General features: G+C 44.9%; 1 long non-coding RNA gene across 1 annotated transcript; it reads left to right on the top strand.

Moving 5' to 3' along the window:
- The first annotated feature begins 381 nt into the window (after window positions 1-381).
- On the top strand, window positions 382-10,895 carry LOC141567678 (uncharacterized). The gene is made up of 4 exons (XR_012490502.2): window positions 382-489; window positions 927-1,119; window positions 1,232-1,350; window positions 8,378-10,895. It is a non-coding gene; the product is annotated as an uncharacterized LOC141567678 (long non-coding RNA).
- Window positions 10,896-19,309: the final 8,414 nt, after the last annotated feature.

Genomic DNA, 19,309 nt, shown 5'->3' with positions numbered 1-19,309 from the left:
CCTTCTGTGCCTAGCACAGAGCACATGAGACACGTCACCTCCTCAAGAGAGCCCTTTCTGACCCCCCACCTGACCTCAGACGAGGGGCACCAAGTACTTTTCCATTGTACGTTACTGTAATAATTTTAAATGTTTGTGGAATTATTTGTTTGGTGCCTGCTATGAGCTAAATTGCTCTCTGCCCCAATTCATATGTGGAAGCCCTGGCCCCCGATGTGATGGTATCTGAAGATGGATTTTTGGAAGGTAATCAGGGTTAGATGAGGTCATGAGGGTAGGGTTCCCATGATGAGTATCCTAATAAAAGAAGGAAGAGAGACCAGAACATTCTCACATTCTCTCTCTCTCTCTCTCTCTCTCTCTCTCTCTCTCTCTCTCTCTCTCCTCCTGCCACATTAGGACACAGTCAGAAAGTGGATGTCTGCAAACCAGGAAGAGACCTCTCACCAGAAACTGAATCTTGATTGTGGACTTCCAGCCTCCAAAACTGTAAGAAATAAATATCTGTTGTTCAAGTTACCCAGTCTATGATATTTTGTTATGGCAGCCAGAGCTGATTAAGACAATGTCTGTTGTTGCCCCAGACAGACCAAGTCTGTCTTGTTATTGTTCCTGTATCACTCCTAGACCTCACAAGAGACTAATGACACATCTGAACAGGACAAGCGGAGGAGGATTTATTTACACAAAGGGGCGGGTATAGGGGCAATAACCCAGAACTTGCACTCTAGGCTTGAAGGGAGAGGGAGGGAGGGGTCATTAGGGAAGCCATAAAGGAGAGAGCTGTGTTGAATCAGCCCCTTTGGGAGCAACAGTGATTGCCAGTCATGGAGAAGTGAGGTTACCACTCGGGGGGTGGGGGAGTGGGCAGTGGCGAAGGAAGCCAGAGGAAGAAGCACCTGATTCCACTTTTCCCCCTCCTCCAGATCTGCCGCCAGGACCACCTGTTGGCCAAGCCCAGCCAAAAACCAAAGGCCACAGGAGCCTGATGCTGCCCACACAAGTAGGCCTCCTGGAGCTGGAGCCAGATGGGGAAGGGTGAAGAGTGGGTCTGAAGGGGAAATGGAAGCTGTCTGGAGAAATCCCCTAACACCAGGCTCACATGCTTGAGCTCAGAAGGTATTGAAATCAGTATTTGTTGAATGAATGACCATTCTGACCCTGAACTTTCTCTCCTGTGCCTGGACTCGGGCTGTAGACGATTTTGTGTAACTTCTTCTTTGCTTTGAAGGGGGAAGTACAGAAGTGATTCCCATATTTCCAGTCTTGCTACCTACCATGTGCCCTTTGACAATCAACAGCATTCTCGTGAACAACCACAAGACCTGCCACCTGCTCCAAAGCCATCTGGTTAGTGTTCTAGATTTACATAAAGACAGAAACTTTGTCTTGGGTACCTGTCTCTGAGTCAGGTATTCCATATGTCTGCTCCATGTGAATGTCTTCTAAAAAGGTCAAACTCTCTCCTTGGAGAGATCTGATTTCTCCTCCCCGCCACCTCCCAACCACCCCCATTCTCTAAACACTTTAAATACGTCTTTCTATCCAGGCCATAGCAGGTGAGTGCCAATCTGGGATCAAGAGTAGAGCAGCCATGGAAATGCATTGCTCAGAATGCCTGCTGAAGGATAAAGGTGACTGACAGCCCCAGGTGCCACCCATCTGGAGGCACCACATTTACACGGAGGCTGTGCTTCCCCCACACAGGTTATGCTACCCAAGGACTGCACACAGCATAGAACAGTGCCAGCCCTTTCCCACAGGACGTGAGACCACGCTAAGTGGTGACTTGAGCTGGAGGGCTCCCTTTCGGCCTGACCAACATATTCTTAGACGTGTGCTGCGGTCTGAGGCTCGTCCTACCCAATCCTCCTTCCTTCCCACGCTCCTTACACAGGTGTCAGACTTGAATCTAATCCGAAATCTCGTCCAGCCTCTTCCTGCCTCCTGCCCCATCATGCCTTTCACAGGCAAGTCCCTCAATAAATCTTTTGCTTGTCTAATCTCATCTTCTCCAAGAAGAGCCAATCCATCACACAAAGCCTAGCAGTCTGTCAAACTGAACCGGCGACTGAGGCCTGCAGACAGGTGTTTGCTTGAGTTTGCATGCCTGTCAACGCAAGGGTGCTTCTGTTGCTTTTTATTTATTTTTAGGAAAGAGGATCATGGGATTTGAGGTTTGGGGACTGGGAAGAGCAGGCTGATGGATAGGACGGTAAAAGTACTGTCTCTTTACCCAGTCTTAGGAGATGGTTTTGAGGCTACACAGAAGGGGAAATGGCCAAAAGTTGAAGGAGCTGCGTTTCAGAAAGACTGAGGAGCTGAGCATAAGCAGTCCTACTATGGGGTCCACGTGACAATGTGGTAGAGAGCCAGCAAAAAGGATGGTTACACACAGTTGGCCACAGACGGAGGCCAGCACAAATGGCTATGCTCAGTGGGACAGAATTTTCATACAAGATTGTATCAGTTAGCTGTGTTGTACAACAAATCACCTCAATACCCCCATACAATTGTTTATTATCGCAAACAATTATCTATTATCACTATGTGTCTAAAAGTCAGGTAGGGGTTGGCTGCTGGAGGCTGGACTCCCCGGAGGCACCTCTGCTTCATGTATTTCTCATCTTCCTTGCACCACTTGGTCAGCCAGGGCATATCCGTCTCACGGCAATGGCAGAAGGGCAAGAGAGCAAGTGGAAATGTGTGAGACCCCAATGGTCACTTCTACACATGTACCACTGGCCAAAGCAAGCCATGTGGTCAAGGGTTGGGGAAATACCCTCTACCCGTGATGAGGCAAAGGTGACGATGCAGGAAAGAGTGAATAAATATCCCACCAGGACTCTAGCAATAACAGTAGTCAGGAGTCACATGAGGACTGGGCAACCAAAGAGAAAAAAACAAGAGCACCTTGGTCCAGTATCTATAACAAACATTTCCATCCTCGAAATGACCTGAACTAACTGGAGAAGGCTTTGAACTGGGGCATTATCTTGAATGTAACCTCACTGGTAAGAATCCCCTCTGCCTCGGTTTCTCTGCAATGCTTTCAGCTCTCCCTTCTTCTGAATGTCAGCTTCATATTTGTCCTCAGGCAAGCTACCTTCATAGTAGCAAGATGGCTTCAGGCAGATCAGAGATACTCTCCCAGTCATCCTGTAATGGTCCAAAGTTGCCCAATGAAAGGACAAACAAAATGTGGCCGGGTAAATGACATATGTGGACTAGCCCATAGCTGTATTTCTCTCTTCCAACTACCAATCATTATAGCAAGAATGAGATTACATTCTCAGCTGCCCCTCAAACTTTTTTTGTCATATTTGTTCCACAACAGAGTTGAGTTGATTCCACAAAGGAAAGCAGGAATGATCTTAGGAAGGGGAAGAGGGTTAAGGAAATGGGAAAAGCAGGCAACCAGCATCCACTAGAAGTAGCCAACAAACACATTCCCTGATCTCAGGGAGCTTACAGTCTAGCTGAGATGAGAGTGATTAATGACTATACACACATATCATTACAAACTGTGGTAAGTGCTACAAAGAAAAGAAATGAAGAAGGTGCTATCATGACAGATAATTGGAGGACTCCTCTGTATGAACAAAGAAGGCTGAGACGAAAGGGTGGGCAAGATAAACTAGGTGAAAGGGGGTCGTATGTGGAAGATAGAGGAGAGGACTGGTTAGAGCATCCCAGGTGAGGAACAGGCTGTGGGACTAACGCGATCATGACACTGAAAGGAGCTGGGAGAGGGCCAGTGTGGCTGAAGCTCAGAGATGAGGAGGGAAGATGTGAGTTATGGGGCCAGAGGGGTCAGAGAGGCCAGAACAAGTATGGCCCCCAAAGCCTTTGTAAGATGTTTTATATCCCAAGAGAAGATGGATTCATTCTTAAGTTGAGAAAGGACATAGTAATTTGTGTGTCTATCACTCCCATGCAATTTGGAGAATGGGTTGGAGTTAACAAGAGTGGAAACAAAGAAACCTGTGAGGAAGTGATAGCTGTGGTCCAGGCATATGAAGATGGGGGCTTGGAGATGAAGTGAAATAGAGGGCTGTTTGAGAAGCAAAATTAAGAGGGCTTGGAAAAAGATGAGGGAGGAAGACCAGGTTGGTAGATAACCTCTTAACTCTTGACACTGCTTTCTATTAAGGACATGCTGATTCTTCTTTATTCAATGGTCCAAGGAAGTCATGGAGATTGCCTTGGCAGCAAAGAGTATAGAATGGACTCCAAGCCCAAATCCACCTAACACTGCCACAAACTTTCTCATTCTGCCAGCACAATGTGGTATGAACTACATGGGATTCTGAAATCACAGAGACCCAGGTTTTAATTCCATGTCTAACCCTCATTAGCTAGAGAACTTGGGCGACCTGGTTTAACCTCGTTGAGCTTCAATTTCCAGATCCATAAAATGGGCATTATAATACCCATCTCTTGGGGTGGTTTTAACATGGGTTCATTTCATCAGATGATATATATGAAAATGCAAAGAATACAGGGCTATAAAATGCTTGTTAATTTGGTACAATTCTAAGTAAAATCCTTCTCTTATGAGGTTACATTTATCTAGCACACTGGTTTCTGACAGGGGCTAGTTTTATATTATTCATCCCCTAAAAGGGAAATTGTTGCAATTTTACATAACTGCAAATGTAGGGGACAAAAGCTCCCTTTGTGACTTGACAGTGAAGCCATTTCAAATGGAAGAGCACAGAGTATCCTATTTTAGGGACAGTTTTCTCCACTCAGAATACCTGTTAATGACCTGTTGCCTTGTCTACAGTGCTCTTTGATAAATTACATAGGTGTGGAAGCCACAGGAGAACAAATGTTCAATGCACAATGGCCAAACGAGGGTCAGGGTTGATCCCAAGCACGGGCCTGGTGTCAGGGGGGCAGCATTTCAATTAGAGATGACTCAAACTTGTTAAGCCAAAAGGGAAATTCACTGACATGAAACAGAAAAGATCAGGGCTGTAGCAGACTGAGGCCATGACTGGGTTCTGGGACTTGAGCAATGTCACCAGCTTCTCTCCATCTTTTTTTTCCACCGTGTTGGAGACAACTCTGCCTTCTTATCCTCCCAGGTTCAAGTACAATAGAAAAGAGAAAAATTCTCTTCCAGGTAACTCCTGGGCAAATCCTGGGCTTTCCTCTGATTGGACCAACTTGGGTCACATGCTCATCCATCAATCAATCATTTGGACAGAAGGACAGAGCTAGGCTGCCTGGTGTAGGCCTAGATATGCCCATCCCTGGACTGACATGGGGAAAAAGTGAAGTCCAAAGAAAAACCAGGAGCTACCATGGAGGACTGAGGCTAAGAATTCCCTCTCGATGGGCACAGGGGATCCCTTCACCAAGACTTACCTTGGCTTTTCATTGTAGCTTCTCCCCAGCTTTGGCCCCACCTCATCTGACTATACTCAAAATCAAGGACATCCCCTTGGTATTTTGCACTAGTATCCCCCTTCACACTTTAAAATATCTTCCTCCTCCACTAGTCCCTCTGCGCTTCATACTAACGATCAGCAGAGGGAATACAGCTTTCCAGAGCAATCAGATTTCTCAATGTTGATATCTGTTCTTATTCCATTTGCCCCTTCCACTCCATTCTTCACCCTCTCTGTCCTGCTGGATGCCCCCAAAAGCTGACTTCTATGGACTGCACCACCAGGGCTCCCATACTGAATTCATTTCCTGTTGCTGCTGTAACAAATGACAACAAACTTACTGGCTTAAAAAAGCCCTGGTTTATTCTCTTAAATTCTAGAGGTCAGAAGTCCAAACTGAGTTGCATGGAACTAGAATCAAAGTGTCAGCAGCTCTGGCTCCTTCTGGAGGCTCCTGGAACCCTTGTCTCTTCCAAATTTTGAAGGCCACAGGCATTCGTTGGTTCTTGGCAACTTCCATCGTCACATCTCCTTCTCTGACTATTCCTCCCCTGCCTTCCTCTTTCTCTGGTAAGGACTCTTGTGAATACATTGAGCCCAAAACTAAAACAACCTTCTTTCAACTCCCCAAAAATACCACAGTATTTCTTCCTTCCTGACCTCACTAACTTTCGTAAACAAGTGACCTGCACGCATGTGCACGTGATAGCTCTGAATCTGGTTTCTTCTCCCTGGAAGCTTCGGAAACTTGCCCTTGGAAGGTCACTCAGGACATCTTATTCTCAGTCCATGTGTCTCTGCCTTCCCTGGCGACTTCTCCTCTACCTCTTAAATCTGAGATGTGGAACTTCACCTGCATCTTGCCTCCACTTCTGTCAGTTCCTTACACACTTGGGCTGATCCCATCCTGCCTCTCACTTCATCACACATCATCATCTGTGAGCTCCAGACTCTGGAAGCTCAGAGTCATGTCTGCACCTGCCCATTGGTCATCTCCACCTGGACGACCCATAGGCCCTCATCACCTCCCAAATGGAACTCCTCTTCCATCCACTGTTCCCCTTCCCACGTTGCCAGTCTCCATCTGGGACATTCCTGACATTTTACGAATGTGGCTCCATGAAGCTAAAGCCCAAGATGCTGTGGTTCCCCTCCTGGCTCCTCGTCCTGTGATATCCCTTTATGCTGTCTCAAGTGGATGTGCTGCCTAGACGACAGTAAACCATATAAACCATAAATCCCAAGCCTAGCAGCACACAGCCAATTCACCCAAAGGAGGGTTTGAACGACACAGATCCCCAGGCCTCACCCGTGATCCACTAAAGTAGAATCTCTAGAAGTAAAACCCAGGCATCTGTATTTTACTGAGTGACCCAGGTGATTTATATATTATGGCACTTGGGAAATCCTGGTTTACACAACCTACAGAGATGGTCTCAGTACACTTTTACACTGAATTTTCTATTCCATTAAATAAAGAAAAAGAAATTAAAGCAACGAAGCAAAACAGTTTCTAGTCTTGTAGATTATATCCGCTGCCCTTGTTTGAGGTGGTATTTACTTGATGTGCATTAAGTGGACATACATGTAATTAAACTACTGTGTCCATGCAACAATAGCAAGGCCACAGGCCACAGCAAATAGAGAAAGGAGATTGTTAGGGTGAGAGGGAGGAGAAATAAAGGAACAGAAATGTTTCAAAAAGATCATTACAAGCTCTTAATTTTTTTATCAAAACAGCAAAATAATCCTTAATAAGATAAATAAAATTCAGGACAAGATTTCGAGATATAGAAGATCTGTTGGTCAGCCACCTTTCTAACTAGCCTTTGGTCTCAACCCTGTTAGCCTAGTTTTGTTTTCCCAAGATTTACCAGATACAATTTCCCTTTGTGAGCCACCCAGAAGCTTGAGAATGTCCTCAGGCTGGCATAGATCTTGTTTGTTTGTCATCTGGAAGGTAATATTCTATCGACCACTTTTTTGAGAGCTCTAGCTAAACTCTTCTCTCTATAAATAACCCAAGTGGACTGTGGTACCTAGTTTCACTCTCTCAGAAATAGTCCATGCTCCTTCTAATTTCCATGATTATTCTTCCTCCAGGGTTTAGACAAAAGAGGGGAGGGGCAGTAATGTTAACACAGCTATACATAAATTCTAATTTTTGGACTCTGACCAACTCCAAACTTCAGAAATGGGGAGCTGAGGTTGCCCTGTATCGATTAGTATGTAAGTCAGTCTGCCTACAGGCTCTGGAAAACTCTGAAGGGCATTTTCTTAGTCCACTTGGGCTGCTATAACAAATATACCATAGACTGGGTGCCTTAAACAACAAACGCTTTACTTCTCACAGTTCTGGAGGCTGGAAGTCCAAGATGAAGGTGCTGGCAGATCCAGTGTCTTGTGAGGACTCGCTTCCTGGTTCACAGATGGCTGTCTTCTCCTTATCCCACATAGTGGAAAGAGAATGAGTTAGCTCTCTGGCCTCCTCTTCTAAGGGCACTAGTCCCATTCATGAGGTCTCTACCCTCACAATCTAATCACTTCCCAAATGTGTCACCTACAAATATCATTACATTGGGATAAGGGTTTCAATGTAGGGATTTGGGGCAGACACAAACATGCAGTCCATTGCAGGCAGTGTCTACCTGTGCTCTGAGGTCCCCGGGGCCTGGAATTCACTACCCAGCTGTTTCCACATCTAAGCAGTATCATCAGCCAAGGCTCTCATGTGCCTGCCTGGGCAGATGAGGCTGGGGACACAGATTGTCTTGGAGCTGGGAGCCTCTCTCTCCCTCTCTGGTGCAGATCAGACCACAGTAGAATTCTGGGGACGCTGACGTGTCTGTCTCTTCTTCAAAGCCCCGGGAAGACTGGGCTCCCAGCCGACATCCATGTCATTTTGTTTGCCTCTTGCATGCAACAGGTAAAAGGCACTGCTGTGATGGAGTCTGACACATCACTCCCTTTTGTAACAGGTGAGGACTACCTCCAACTCCGGTAAATCTGCTGCCCCTAAGTGAAAAGCCAGTCAGAAGTTTCCCAGGCTGACTCCACCCTCTGGGATGGTTTCTCCCCAGTGCCAGCCAAGTGAGGCCAAAAGATTCTAGAATGCCTATGCTGGACAGAGCCTTCAAAATCATTTCTAGCAAATGACAGAAGCCGGACTAGGGCTCCTGACTCTCCGCCCAGCGCTCTTTCTATTACACATATGTGTATTAGTTAGGGCTCTCCAGAGAAACAGGTGACACATAAAAGTAACCATTAGATGGGGCACTTCCACTTTGCAATCGGAAGTCTATTAATCGAAATCAGCTTCAACAGGGCATAGGAGAGTCTTGTGTAGCATCAACCGATTCTTGCTAGAGCTTGCCTAGACTCCCAGAAGGAACATGAAGTAGACACATGATCCCCTTGCCTTGCCACTCACTATTCCTTTGGGTAACTGTTCTGCCTTCATCCCGTGAGGGGCTTGTGAGTGTGTCAATCATGGAGCCCTGCCCTCCTTACCTACTGAAGGTACCATGTGAACCAGGTTGGGCCAACCATATTTTCTACCTGTGGTAGGCCTTCCAAAATTGTCCATATCCCAATCCTTGTAACCTGTGAATATGTTACTTTACGTGGTTAGGAGGAATTAAGGTTGCAGATGGCATTAGGGTTGCAAATTCGCTGACCTTAAGATAGGGAGAGTATCCTGAATTATCCAGATGGGTGCAATGTATTCATACGTGTTCTTCAAAATAGAAGAGATAGGCAGTCAGAGAATGAGATATGGGAATGGAAGCACGGTTGGGAAGATGCTTTGTGGCTGGCTTTGAAGACAAAAGGAGGCTACAAGCCAAGGAATGTGTACAGCATCTAGAAGCTAGAAAAAGCCAGGAAACAGATTCTCCACTACCGCCTCCAGAAGGAATATAGGCCTGCTGACACCTTGATTTTAGCCCAGTGGGACCTGTGTCAGACTTTTAAATGACAGAGCCGTAGGACAATAACTGTTGTAAACCACTAAGTTTGTGATAGTTTGTTATAGCAGCAATAGGAAACTAATACACTACCCTGTTTTCTAGGAACAGTGATTGGTCCAGCAATGGGCTTGAGACCCAAAAAGGACCACTTAGGAATTTCTCCTGAATTAGTATCTGGCCATGGGACAAGGAATTCTCTTCCCCACTGAGGTTGTCAGGCTGGAATAAGGAGCCATAGGCTCTCAGTAGGTTGCCTGACTGCCTAATTAAGCCAATATTTGAAGAGAATCCAAGGAGGGAAAGGGAGAGAGAGAGAGAGACAGAGACAGAGAGAGCGAGCTCTGCAATATCTCGTGACCCTCAAGATGCAACCTTGCCTGAAACACCCAGACTTCCCAGTTACATGAACTAATGAATTATATGGAATAGACCCGAGTCCAAACAGTGACCTAGACCCAAACCCAGGCAATCCCCAACAAGGAGCAGAGTGGTCTCAGCCAACCAGCAGACCTGTGATCCAGAAAAATAAATGGCTATTGTGCTAAGCCACTGAGTTTGGGGGTGTTTTCTTATGCAGCATTATTGTAGCAATAGCTGACTAAGATTCTTATCCAGCTGGTAAGATGTAAACCTAGAGTTATTGGTAGCCATTGCCCCAAAATAGGAGAAAAACCTACCTGAAAATGAAGCCAACAGAAAGAAAGGCAAAGCCAAAAGATAGAAATGAACAGTGTTTATATTTAAATGTAAATGACAATTTCCATACGGTAGCTGAATTTGTCCCACTTCCAGACTATTCAGTTAATTAATTCAAAAAAATCTGCAACAAAGTTTTATTGAGCACCTATTATGTACCAGGCACTGTTGTGGGTGCTGAAAATAGAAAAGTGAACAAAACAAAAAAACCTACCTTCATGGAGCTTCCATTCTACTGGCATATATAGACAACAAAGAAAACAAGTGAAATATGTAGTATGTTAGGAAGTGATAAATGCTAAAGAGGAAAATACAAAGCTGAAAAAAGGGACATGAAATTTGACGGGAAGGTCTCACCAAGAAGGTAACATATTAGTAAAATCCTGAGTGAGTCAGCAAAATGCAAAGGTCCTGAGGTGACATTAAGCCTAGCATCTTCAAGGAGCCAGGAGGACACTTTGGATGAAGCCAAAGACGGGCAGAGTAGCAGGATACAAGGCTAGAGAGTGTACTAGAGTGAATAGTGCCCCCCTCCAAATTTCGTGTCCACTCAGAACCTCAGAATATGACCACATTTAGAGAAATAGGGTATTTGCAAATGTAATTAGTTGACATGAGGCCATACTGGATTAGGGTGGGCCCAGAATCCAATGACTGGGATCCTTATAAGATGAGAAGAGATACACAGAAGGATGGCTAGTGAAGATGGAGGCAGACATTGGAATAAGGCAGCCACAGACAAGAGACACCAAGGATTGCCGGAATCACCAGAAGCTAGGATAGATGCATGAGACAGTTTTTCCCTCGGAGCCTTCAGAGGGAGCACAGCCCTGCCGACACCAGAATTGTAAGAGAATAAAATTCTGTTGTTTTCAGCCACCCCGTTTGTGGCCGTTGGTTACTGCAGCTCTAGGACACTAATATACAGAAGCAATGGGAAACACGTGTATTGGAGGATGTGGGACGGGGAGTCACATGATCTGATTTACATGTTAACAGGGTTTCTCTGTTCGCTGTGTGGAAATTACCCATAGGGGGAATGCAGGCATAGCCCTTTCGGAGGCCACTGCCAAAATCCAGGCCCTAGTGACCTACACGGAGTGGTGAGAACCGGTTCTGGATTGATCCAGAAATCGCACCAGCAGGACTTTCTGCTGACGGTGTGGGATACAAGAGAAGGATCGGATCAAGAACGAACCAAGGGTTTTCAGCCTGAGTTACATAATGATGGTCCTGCCGTTAATCAAGACGGGAAAACTGTGGCCGGGGAGGGTTTGGTGTGCATGGGAGATATCCGGAGCTCTGCTGGGACAGGCTACGTTGGAGAAATCTACTGGACATCTAAGTGGAGACACTCCAAAGACGGGTGGGTATTCCAGAGTGGAGTTCAGAGCGGCAGGCAAGGCTGGGGATATAAATTGGGAAGTTATCAGCAGCTCATGGATGGGTTAGAACTACGAAGGTGGGTGAGATGACCCAGGAAGACTATAGACAGAAGAAGGAAGAGGTCCGAGGCCTGAGACCTGGGGGACTTCCACCTTTAGAGAGCTAAAGAATGACTGACACTCAGCAAAGAAGACAGGCTGTCCAGAAATGGGAGGAGGATCAGGAGAGGAGCTTGTCCCTGAAGCAGAGAGAAGAAAGCATGCCAAGGAGAATGACCAACGTGTCAAATACTGAGAGGGCAGGTCAGATAAGGGCTCAGAAAGGACCATTGGATTTAGCCTCAAGGAGGTCACTGGGAGGCCGGAGAGGTACACTCTCAGTGGAGGAGAGTACAAACACCTGATGAGGGTGGCTACAAGGATGAGTGGGATGAGAGAAACCGGAAGCGGTAAACATGCACACGTCTTTGAGGAACTCCTTGAACCCAGCGAGTGTTTATTTTTCCTTAAGCTACTATGAATTGGTTTCTGTTGCTCCTAATAACAACAGCAACAACAAAAGTCCAGTCTAATGGAAGAGGGAGGCAGGAGGCAAAGGAAAGTATTGAATACCTACTGTGTGCCAGGAACTTCACACACATTGTCTCATCTATAAACATAATAATCCTAGAAAACAGGTATTCTTTTTCCTCATTTTACAGGTGAGGAAAATGAGGTGCAGAGAAATAAACTACCCTTGCATTCAAACCCAAATCTGATTCTAGATCCTATAGCACAGCCACGGGAGTAAAAATACAATTGAAGGAACCAGAAGGTCACCAAAGCCTTTGCATTAACATATATAACAGTGGTTCTCAAACTTCAGGACCACCTGGACAGCTTTTGAAACACAGGTTGCCAGGCCCCAGACCAACACTGGAGAGGGGAGAGGGTTTCTAACAAGTTCCAGGTAATACTGATGCTGCTGGTCCGGGGACCACCCTTTGAGAACCACAGATCTGTACCATTCCACACCCTTGCTCAGGCCCAGGTGCCTGAAGAGCCCCATTCAGAGCTCAGGTCTCGCTCTAGCTTATTTCCAGGCTATTAGAAGGAACCTCACTGCCTTAGACCAAAATCCTTTGACCTCTCCTTTTGAATCCCCCCTGAGACCTGGCATGGGGCAGTCATACAGCAGGCACTTCATTTAAAATGTCTTGTATTATGTGAGAGAGAGAGAGAGAGAGAGAGAGAGAGAGAAAGTCTTATATTCAAACAGACTTCCCAGGTTTATCATCATATAGCCTATAATCATGATTGTCAATATGAGACGTGGAATTCCTTGAATTCTACTATTTCAGGAACAAAGTGTTTGGGGGAAATTTGATCAGTGTGTAATCTTGGGGGGATTGTTCTTCCCAACTCCTGCAGGCCAGGCTGCTACAGGCAGGGCTAGCCTGAAATTCCTGTCCATTTCTTCTGGTTTGCAGACTCTGTGGGATGACATAGAGAATAATCCATTGGTATCTCACCCAAACCTTGCACAGGCTCCCTTGGGCTAAACAGCCAGCCTCTCTGATGCTTTCTGCCCAGACCATAGTTCCTGACCTTGGAATTGTATAGCTGTTCCTCTATGACCCTACCTATCCTCACCTGGCCAAGGAGTAGAGCTGGGTCTCTAGGGTGTTTGAATCAACAGGAGAGAAAGCAGGACTGAACAGCACATTGATCTTGAGGTCAAACACATTTGCTCTCTATTCCAAACTCTGCCAGGTAGTAGCTGTGTTCCCCCAGGCAAACTATTTGACCTCCCCATTCCCAATGTCCTCTTCTATAAAACAGACATAAAAAGAAAAATATCTCATAGGCTGCTGGTGTTGATTATCAAAACTATTTGTTAAATGCTCAGGATAAAGAGTGGTTATTCATCAAGTTCTTTGTTCATTCATTTAATAGTATTTATTGAGCATGTACTATGCCCCAGGCACTGCACTAGGAGCTAGGGATCCAGCAGTGAAGAGAGCAAACAAAAATTTCTGTCCTCCTAGAGTTTAAAGTCTGGCGGAAGCAGTCAGACAATTCGTGGAGAATAATAATTATTACTACATGACATTGAAAGGAGCCGGTTTTTTGGAGAGAGGATGGAGGCCGTGTTGGCAGGAAATTGCAATTTTCAATAGGATGGTCAGAGAAAGCCTCATGGAGATATTTTTTAAGCAAACATCTGAAGGAGATGAGGAGGTGAGCTGTGAAAAGCCTTGGCGAGAGTACCTGAGGCAGAGAACAAGCACAAAGGCCTTTAGACAGGGACATTCTGCATGGGTTTGAAAACTAGCAAAGAGGCCACTGGGCCAGAGAGGAGTGTATTATAAGGAGAAGACTTAGCAATGAGGTCAGGGTGTAATTTTTATTAATGGAAGTTATAAACCAAAGGTAAGTCACAGCTGCTCTAAGTCAATTCACCTAATGATAGCTATCCATAAGTCACGTTTTTAATAATTGCAACATTTATACATGACACAACAGTCCTTTATAAGCACATTTGTGTGACAGGGTCTTTCCCTATATTGCCAATTGTAATCAAAAACACCCTTCACTTATACCAATAAAACCCAGACTCTCCAAGGGTGGAACTGGAAAATGAACGGATGAATGAACGAATGGGATTCTCAGTGAATCTCCACATGGGAAGGGGCAGCTGAACCTCTAAACTCTTCTTCCCAGACCGGTCTTCCTTTTGGGATCTGTCACGGCCACCAGCACAGTGGCCGCTAGGGGGCGTTGTTTCCCGCTTAATGCCCTCCGCCCTCGACGAGGAACTCCAGTGCTTCTGTAATGCCCTTTAGCACAGAGGGGTCAAGGCTGAAGTACGCAATCAGTATTTGCAACACTAGAGGAGAGCAAAGGGTAACTAAACGCAGGCACTCATTGGAAATGTAGTCATCTGGGGCTCTAGGCCAGCCCTAGAACCCAGCTCTCAGCCGACCTCTCTGAGGTATTTGTCCATTTCACACATCTCTATTGGGTGAATACTGTGTGCCAGGCACTGTGCTAGGCAATGGGAATATATTTTGAATAAATAGGCATTGTAGAAAGTTTAGAAAATCCATAAGCCCAAAGACAAAGGAGGAGGAGGAGGGGGTAGAGAAGGGATGGCAAAGAAGGGGCTGGAGGGATGGGAGTAGAAATAACCACTATCATTACCCGGAAAGTCATAATTTCTCATTGATACATACTAGTAACCTATGAGGTCTTAATGTGCTCATTTGGTACCAACCCAATCTCTCTCTTGTTTTTGTTCATTCATTCATTACAAAGCATTTATTAAGCAGCTACTATGTGCCAGGCTCTGTACTTGGCAATGAAGCTACAACAATGAACAGGCAATTATGATACAGCCTGATACTGCCATGATGGGAAATATAGAGGGCACTATAGGGACACATGAGAAGACCCCCAACTCTGCCAGGTTGGGGAAGGCCTCCAACCCTACGGACCAAGGACAGATATATAACTAGACTTAATGAATAGATAGGAATTAGCCAGGAAATGGGAATAAGGTGTGGGGGCTGGGTTGGAGGGGACATGCAGAGAGTGGCCCACACATTGGAGGAACTAAAAGGTTCATATGGGAAAGAAAGAAAGAAAGAAAGAAAGAAAGAAAGAAAGAAAGAAAGAAAGGAAGGAAGGAAGGAAGGAAGGAAGGAAGGAAGGAAGGAAGGAAGGAAGGAAGGAAGGAAGGAAGGAAGGAAGGAAGGAAGGAAGGAAGGAAGGAAGGAAGGAAGGAGAAAGAGAGAGAGAGAGAGAGAGAGAGAGAGAGAGAGAGAGAGAGAAAGAAAGAAAGAAAGAAAGAAAGAAAGAAAGAAAGAAAGAAAGAAAGAAAGATCTCAAAATAAATAGATAGATAGATCATAAAAAGTTCATATGGCTGGAGCCTAGATTGCAAGGAAGGGAAAGCCAGTACATAACGCCAGAATAGGGGCAGCCGGATAGCTCAGTTGGTTAGAGTGAGAGCTCTGAACAACAGGGTTACCTGTTCGATTCCCACATGGGATGGTGGGCTGTGCCCCCTGAAACTAAGATTGAAAAACGGTGACTGGACTTGGAGCTGAGCTGCACCCTCCACAACTAGATTGAAGGACAACGACTTGGAGCTGATGGGCCTTGGAGAAACACACTGTCCCCCAATATTCCCCAATAACATTTAAAAAAATAAAAATAAAGCCAGAGTAACTCACCAAGGCGAGATTGTGTGAAGCACCTTTACCCTGAGAGAATGCAGAGTGTCTGCAGCCCATGGTGTGATTGGATGAGGGGTAAGGAGGGGAGGTGATACCGAAGGCAGGGAGACCAGTTAGGAGAATCCTTCACTCACCAGCCCTGGCTAGAGATGCTGGCGGACAGTAGAGAGGAGAAGGAGAGAAGGGACAGGCTGGAGAGACATTTAGGAGATAGAATGATCAGGACTTGGTGAGTAACTGCATATGGGGGTGAGGGGAAGAGAGAAGGTGAAGGTGCCTGATGGGTTTCCACATAAACAAGTAGATCTATCCATGGGATTAGTCACTAAGAGAGAGGACACTAGGGAAGGGGATGAGTTCGATGTTTGAGATACGGAGCTCTCAGTTTCTGTGGGATCTCCAGCTGGGGTGAACGTACGCACAGGTTGTGTTTCTGGCATTTGTGGATGGATGGTTTTCAGGTTCCCTGCATAGTATCTGTCCCTGTCAAACTTCTCCCTATCAAACTTCTCCTAATTGGTAGTTAGCTGTTTCTCTGCTTGGATACTGGGTTTTGGACCCTGGTCCTTCCCTAATTCTAGAGCAAATGGTTACAAAGACAAAAAGCTAAACTTGTTGTTTTGTCTACACAGCATCAATATTCCAAATAAACAAACAGAAACTAAGCAGCAGATTCATATAGCTGTTTGGGGTCTTATACTCGCCATCTGCCAACCCAAGGATATGCCCCCCATCTCCTTATCCAAGGGACTCAGAGACAGAACCCATGTCACCAGGTCTTGCATTCTTTTGGGACTCAGGAGGTCACACTGCTGAGTTAGTGCGACTCAGGTTAGGCTGAGAATAACAACCCATGAGGACAACCCCCATTATCCACAGCTGGCTGAAGAGTCAGCTCCTGGTGGTGGCTACAAGGCATCTTACAAGGAAGAAAGGAAGGCTAAAGACGTGAAAAGTGGCCATCAAGGCACAGGAAACCGGCTCATAAGATTTGACAGTGTTTTACTCAAATAACAGCCCATTAGTGGCACCTTCTTGTGCCCAGTAGCTGTCTTGTGTCTGCTTCTTTGAATCTCCCCTCTCCCTGAATCTGGCAGAGATCCCCTATCAGACTGAGCCCTGCCTTTCTAGCCTTCATGGTCAAAGTGAACCATAGGTAGACCCTCCATAACCTGTGGCTTTAACTCCTCGTGCAGAATCTGGACATTTCCGAACCCCCCACAGAACGGGGTGGGTTTACTTTTCATCCAGAGCTTTGGCATTTTGAATGCTACAGCCTAAAGCTTATTGGTGGCTCCTCCACCCCAGCTCAAGGTGTGCCTTCCTAACTCAATTCCCTCTGCACCAGGAGGGGAACATGGTCAGCCTCCTGGATGGATTTATGTGATATATGCCTTTGTGTCTTTAGGAAATGGACCAGAAAGTTTTAGTTGATCAGGTCATCCATCCACCCACCTATCATCCATCATCCATCATCCATACATCCATCCCATCCTTCCATTTAATAAAATACTTATCAAGCACTATGTTCTAAGCATACGAGAGTAACAAAACCCGACACCGCCCTTGCCTTCATGGAGGTTATAGTCTAATGGCGACACCAGCCATTGGTCCAGGGGCCTCAAGGACGCTGTTCCTGTTGAGCAAGGCATCCACCAAGGGAAACAGAAGAGAGTGTCTCATGTATCGCTGGCTGTGACCAGAGATTTGGAAATCCCCGGATTCTTTGTCACATACTCCCCTTCGCACAGGGTACAAGGGTTCTTACACTAATCAGGTCCCATGAGCATTCTACTTCTCCCACACATCTCCAAGGAAGCTATGCAAACTCAGTCCTGATATTGGCCTGGACCAGGAATTGGAAAGAATCTATCAGCTGCTTTAAGAAGTTGCCAAGGAGAATGTTTGATGACTTGAGTAGTCAACCAATATAAAAACAAACCACTTCCTTGAATTTAAAGTAATGTTTACTCTCAGTGTGCCAAGACAGCTGAACCAGTGAGGTGCCACCTGGCTTCTTTACCCTTCTCAGTGGTGCTGCATCCCTGCCGTGCCAGGGTTCACCCTTGTCTCCAGGAGAACATGTTTCATTTTCAGCATTTTCATTGCTACCACTAATGATTAAAATTCCATTAAAATGGAGAGCTCACAGCGAGAGAGCTCTCAGGATTGTGCCTCTTTATCCAAGCTGCCCAGAATCTGGTGCATTGTGGTAGAAAAGGACGTGTTGACAAATGTCAGCCAGTCTATGAAAGGAGAATGGACGAATGTATGGATTATGCTTTTTAGCATTCCCCTAGACACAAAAAAAATTGCTTAAGTAAAATCTTCTCAACAGATGCAATTGCAAAGGGAAAGATTGGCTGATAGACTTAAATGTTTACGAGTCAAAACTTTTAGAGAGGGAGATGTCACAAAACTAAAAATACAAGGGTTAAACAGAAGTGGGGATAGACAAACTGTGCTACAGTCGTACAATGGAATACAACTCAGCAATGAGAAGTAACACAACATGAGGAACTGCAAATGTGTTATGCTAAGGGAAAGCAGCCAGATTCAGAGGCTACACAGTGCATGTTTCATTTATATGATTTTCTGGAAAAGGCAAAACTGTGGAGCAAAAAAACAGATTGGTGGTTACCAGGGTCTGGAGTTGGGAGAAGAGGTTCACTACAAAGGCCCATGAGGGGACTTGGGGGGGGGGGGGGCGGGTAACAGACCTGTTCTTCATTGTAGTGGTGATGACACAACTGTATGCATTTGTCAAAATCCCTAAAAGGGTTGGGTTTTGCTATATGTAAATTTTACCTTAATTTTTTTTTTAATTTAAGTGTGAAGAGGAAAATATTTAGATTAAATATGTTAAGCCTTCAGGTAACTCAGATTTATATGGACACTTCAAGACCCAATAGATTGATGGGTAAAAGATATAAATAGATCATTTATATGGGCCAATACACATGGTAAAAAAGCTTAAGGAGAAAAAGTCCCTGCTATTAAATTTTAATGCACCTTAAAGCAACCTTAACGTATCATTTTAGACCTACCCAATTTAGCAAAATTTCACAAAATAAACAACAGGTAATGTGGACCAAATTGGAGTGAAACTAGAACCCCATTCATTGTTGGTGCCGTTATAAATTAAGATGACCTCTTTGGAAAGCAATACATGTTATAAAACATTCCCGATAATTTTATCCCTGGAAACTTATCCTAAGGAAATAACTCAATAAAGCAAAGAGCTATATGTCACAAACATGTTTACTACTTTCTCAGCTATTACAGGAAATAATAACTAGAAACTATTAACAATGTCCAGTACTAGAGAATTGCATTGTGAATTATGACATATCCACTAAAAATGACATCTGGAACACTGAGGAGAATTAAAAACTATTAATAATGTAGTCTTAGGCTAAAAAAAAGGATACAAAATTATATGTACAATGGTTTTTCACCATAAGCAAGAACTAAATTTTATTCTGTATAAACAAGAACATCCCATATATTTCAAGATAGCACCTTCTAAGCTTTGGTTCCTTAATTTGTAAATTGAGGTAAATAAAATGTGTAAAGTTAAAAAAAAAAGTAAGTGAAAACATGTTAGAAATTATAATGTACTGTACATATAAACAAAATGT

Source organism: Rhinolophus sinicus, chromosome 8, assembly GCF_057876585.1.
Source record: "Rhinolophus sinicus isolate RSI-liver-muscle chromosome 8, RSI-T2T, whole genome shotgun sequence".
Lineage (NCBI taxonomy): Eukaryota > Metazoa > Chordata > Mammalia > Chiroptera > Rhinolophidae > Rhinolophus > Rhinolophus sinicus.
Note: the sequence above shows the minus strand (reverse complement) of the source record. Positions and strands in the feature narration are given on the sequence as shown.